The 5402-nt window shown below is 40.6% G+C and overlaps 1 long non-coding RNA gene across 1 annotated transcript; it reads right to left on the reverse strand.

The window, feature by feature from the left end:
• Nucleotides 1-390: 390 nt before the first annotated feature.
• Nucleotides 391-5292, reverse strand: LOC125482352. Its single transcript, XR_007261617.1, has 2 exons — nucleotides 5000-5292; nucleotides 391-1363 (listed from the first exon to the last, which is right to left on the reverse strand). It is a non-coding gene; the product is annotated as an uncharacterized LOC125482352 (long non-coding RNA).
• Nucleotides 5293-5402: the final 110 nt, after the last annotated feature.

Below are 5402 nucleotides of genomic sequence, written 5' to 3' on the forward strand. Positions count from 1 at the left end.
GAATGCTGGAAAATGGGTTTGGATGGAGTGGCTCATTTCTTTCATGGGCACAGACAATGGGCAGGGTGGCCTCTTTCTATTCCGTAAAATATCTAGGATTCTACACATTAAATTTAGCTCTGGCCTCAACAGATTTTATGTAATCAATGTCGGCCTGACTACACAGTTAAAAATTGGGAAGGTATTGATGTCAGGGTATGGTGAGGGACATCCATCTACATTATGACACTATACAAATGCAAGTATGTGGGTGGGGAGGAGCAACAGCTGCTGGTTGATTTACAGTTCAGTATCAGGCAGGTAGGACAGAAGCGTCATAATTTAAGTATTGGGGGGGGATTATTTTTGTATTAAGTAATTGACAACTATTTTCTCAATGCCTTCAAAGTCTTCGTTTGAAAATATTTTATTTTTTAAAAGTTATATCTGGGTTGATTGTACATGATTGACATGAACGCCATTGATTAGTAATCTGGTCGAGATTCCTGTTCTTGACCGCTACCACAATACACATGTTTCTTCAGTGCATGTTAACCGAGAACAGGAATGGGTTTCTATGATGATTCCCACAGTGGGACAGGATACAGGGATTGTAATACACTCATCCAGATGGAGTTCTGTAAGGTACTTAGTTCCTTTGTTATTGACTTCGAAAAGCTCCTTTGGTGCAAGTATCAACTTTGCTTTCCTTTTCAGTGGTGGCTGCAGTTTTATGGTGCCTTTATATTTTAAGGACGGTCATACTTTCTCTTCCGGTCCCTTCCATTGTTTCTGCATGATTTTCTCCTCCTCTTATAGACATTCACCAGTGGAAAACACACCAGTGAGCTTCAAACAATGCGTGAACAGTCCATGGTATATCTGGCTACAAATGCTGCTGTATCACAGTAATCCCATCTAAGAAAACAAACCTGAGTCCCAGTTCCTTGATGCTGGCTGTGAAGGAATTTCAGTAATGTCATTCAAAGATGTGGCACTGTGGGTTATAGGTTGCTAGCTCAGCACTGGCTAATGACCAATATTGTGTCAAGGTTCTGGACAGTTTCACAGACCAGCTATGAAATCCACGATTAACATTACAAGCAGTAGTAACATCAATAACTTGTTGCAGTACAGGTATGAATGCTGACATTACATCATCACACACTGTCCATTGACCCCAGAATACAAACTGTCCATTACAATTGTTGGCTGCCTGTAATATACATCATTTGTATATAAACATATTTGTTTGAAAAGCAATATCAGAGATTTCCAGTTGAGGTTCCTTCATAAACTCAAGTGGTCAGTGGATTTTCTTCGTCCAGATAATTTCCAATCTTCTTGTTTCTTTAATTCACGGACGTTCCTTCCTCTTTTCATCCTGTGTAGAACATATTGGAAATGTAAACATTGACAGTGTCACCAAGAGACTGAATCACAAGCTTCTGGACTAACATCATACCAATTCCTACTGATACTATCCACAGCTGGCCAGTCAGTTCATACCTCACCACTGGCAGTGTCTATACCTGACCTGTCAGTGTTTGACAACTGAGGCAGGTGAACAGTTAACTTCATGTGATAAAGATTTGCAATGTACTGTTATTATTTTGGGAACTTGGAATCAAAAGTGGAGGAAAATTAGATTTTAGTTTTCAGTTCTGTGAGGGTTTTCTTTTAAGCAAAGGTCAGCAAAGGTGGAACGAGAGTTGCATGGATACTGCAGCTGTTACTGAGTTGCAAGCGTTTCTTGTGGATTTCTTATGGTTATTGTTGAAGGGAATAGGCTCTCACGATAAAATAGAAGTGGTAGTTGCTTGAGCACTAAGAAAGAATTTTGTGCTAAACGGAGTTTGTGAAGACATAAAAGAATAATTGTTTGAGGGGACTGTCCTGACAGGGGCACAGACAGGAGATTCTGTGACTGTGAGTGCGGATCTAGGATAGTATGTTGCCTTCCTAGTCTAGGGTTAAAGTCATCTCAAAACGGTTGGAGCACATTGTCAAAGGAGAGAGTGAGAAGCTGGAAGTTGTTGTACACATTGATAGGAACGACATAGTTAGGGAAAGGGTTATGGCTTTGCAGAGTGAACATGAAAGGTTAGGTTGAAGGCTAAAAAGCAGAACCTCAAAAGGTAGTAATCTGTGGCTTACTCTTGGTGTCACACTCTAATGAGAGTAGGAATAAAAAGATAGGGCAGAAAAATCAGTGGCTGAAGAGATGGTGCAATGTGCAAAGACTCAAATTTTTCGATCATTGGAATCTCTTCTGGAGCAGAAAAGACCTGTTCAAAAGGAATGGGTTTCACCTGAACTGAAAGGGACCAACATCTGGCAGGGAGATTTACTAGTTCATTTCGGGAGCCTTTAAACTCGTAGAGGGGGTGGGGGCTGGGGGCAGGTGGGTGTTCTTAAGTAGCAGTAAAAATAGAAAGACAGATTAAGACGGTTCTAAATCTGAAAAGTGCAATTTAGTGAGGAAAGGCAGACAAGAGCAAGTTGGAGAATGAGGTAACTCTGAAGAATTAAACTGCATTTATTTCAATGCAAAGGATCTTGCAGGTAAAGCTGATGAGTGCATGTATGGGAACATGGGACTGGGATGTCATAGCTATTACAGAAGTCTGGTTGAGAAACTAGCATCTCAATGTTCCAAGTTTTAGGTGCTATAGGAAGGCTAGAAAGGGGGGCAAGAGAGGAGGGGAGCGGCACTTTTGATTAAGGAAAACATTATTACTTAATTAGAGAGGATATTTCTGAGGGATCGTCCAGTGAGACTATATGGTTACGAATTAGAAATAAGAAAGGGATGATCACCTTGATAGGATTGTCCTATAGGCCCCCCAATAGTCAGAGGAAAATTGTGGAGCAAATACATAGAGAGAGAGATCTCAGACACACGTAAGAATTGTAGGGTTGTAATAGTAGGGGATTTAAATTATCCAAACATTGACTTGGACTACCATAGCATTAAAGGCTTCAATGGTGAGGAATTTGCTAAATGTGTTCCAGAATTCTTTTTTAAATCAATATGTAAATATACCTGCGAGCTAAACTTGACCTTCTCTTGGGAAATGAGGCAGGGCAAGTGACTGAAGTGTTAGCAGGGAAACACTTTGGGACGTGATCATATTTCTATTAGTTTTAAAATAGTTACGGAAAAGAGTAAGCCTTCCTTAAAAGTTAAAGTTCTTAATTAGAGTAAGGCAAATTCTAATGGTATGAAGCAAGAACTTTCAAAAGTCGATTAGAGTAGACTGTTCTCAGGTAAAGGGATGACTGACAAGTGGGAGGCTTTCAAAAGTGTGATAATGAGAGTTCAGAGGCATTATGTTCCTATTAGAGTGAAGAATAAGACTGGTAAGAGTAGGGAACAATGGATGAATAAAGATATTGAGGTTCTAGTCAAGAATAAGAAATAATCACATATTAGATATAGACAACTGGGATAAAATGAATCTCTTTAAGAATATAAAGAGTGTAGGGGCATTTGAAATGAGAAGGGCAGAAAGGGCATATAAGATAGCCTTTGCAAGTAAGGTTAAACAGAATCCAAAGAGATTCTATAAGAACATTAAGAGCAGAAGAGCAATGAGAGAGAGAGAATAGGACCCCTTAAAGATCAGCGAGGTTGTCTTTGTGTTGAACCTCAGGAGATGAGAGAGATAGTAAATGAGTATTTTGCATCATTTTTTACTGTGGAAAAAGAAATGGAGGCTAGAGCACTCAGGGAAATAAACACTGATGTTTTAAAAACAGTTCACAATACAGAAAAGGAACTGCTGGAGGTCTTAGAAAATTTGGCACCCTCCCTGACTGCAGTGATTTCTGAAAGATCACCATCAATGCCTCCACAGTCTCCTCAGTTATCTCCTTCAGAACCCTGGGTGTAGTCCATCCAGTCTGGATGATTTATCCACCTTGTAGACCTTTCAGCTTCCCCAGCACCTCCTCCTCAGTGATGGCCATAACACTAATCTCTGCCCTTGACTCTCTTGGAAGTTTTGGTACGCTGCTAGTGTCTTCCACCATGAAGACTGATACAAAGTACCTATTCAGTTCCTCTGCTATTTTTTTGTTCCCCATTACTACTTTTCCAGCCTCATTTTCCAGTGGTCCAATGTCCACTCCTGCCTCCTTTTATATATCTAAAAAGAACTCTTGCAATCTTCTTTTACATTATTAGCTAGCTTGCCTCATATTTCATCTTCTCATCAACCCCCCAGCCCCCACTACTGCTTTTTTTAGTTGTCCTCTGCTGTTTTTTTAAAGGCTTCCCAATCCTCTGACATCTCACTAATCTTTACCAAATTGTATGCTTTTTCTTTTGCTCTTATATTGTCCCTGACTTCCCTTGTCAACCATGGTTGCCATGTCCTCCCCTTAGAATGTTTCTTCTTCTTTGGGATGAATTTCTGCTGTGCCTCCCAGATTACCCCCAGAAACTTCTGCCATTGCTGCTCCACCATCTTTCCCTGCTAGGCTCCCTTTCCAGTCAACTCTGACCAGTTCCTCCCTCATGTCTTCATGGGAATGTCTACTCTAAGAGGGGCATTAATCAGAGAAGGTTGGGTCACTTAATATATTCAAGGGCTGAGTTGATCTCATTTTTAATTGACAAGGGAGTCAAGGGTTATGGGGTTGCAGACAGGAAAGTGGACTTAAGGCCACAATCGCATTATCATAATCTTAGTGAACAATGGGACAGGTTCGTTGGATTGAATGGCACACTCTTGTTTCTATTTCTTATGTTTTGCCCTTGTTTCTGGAACACCCAATTCAATCTCTTCCCTTTGTTTCCAGCCTCCTATCTTCCACAAATTTTAGTTTAGTAATATGGGTGGAGGCAGTTCAGCCCCTTGAACCAGTCAATTACATTAATTCGCATTGACCCTAAATATAGAAGTGTTAGTACAGTCAGTAAAGTGGAAAAACAAGAGGTATGCCTGAAGTGAGTTTCATTTTGACCATTAGTTTGAGAGACCTTGTAATAAGATCCCTTCTGGGTTGGACTTACCTTAAGAACCTGCTGAAACGCTTGCAAAGCATTTTCATAGCGCTCAATCAATGGAGCCAAGTATTTCTGTCTCACCAAATGCTTCTTCATCTCTTTGCTCCCAGCATCTCTCAGCATTTGAAGAAACTGCTGTTCCTGTAATTATTATGTCTCAATGTTTAAACCCGACAAGCAAGCAAAAACAAGATCTACATGTAGGAACAGCAACGTCAAATCAACACAGCTACTCTCCCCCCACCCTATAAAACATTGAACAAAACCAGATCTTTTAATTCACTCAGAGATAGTAGGAACTGCAGATGCTGGAGAATCTGAGATAACAAGGTGTAGAGCTGGATGAACACAGCAGGCCAAGCAGCATCAGAGGAGCAGGAAGGCTGACGTTTCGGTTCTAGACCCTTCT

Source organism: Rhincodon typus, unplaced genomic scaffold (assembly GCF_021869965.1).
Source record: "Rhincodon typus isolate 14 unplaced genomic scaffold, sRhiTyp1.1 hic_rhity00009095, whole genome shotgun sequence".
NCBI lineage: Eukaryota > Metazoa > Chordata > Chondrichthyes > Orectolobiformes > Rhincodontidae > Rhincodon > Rhincodon typus.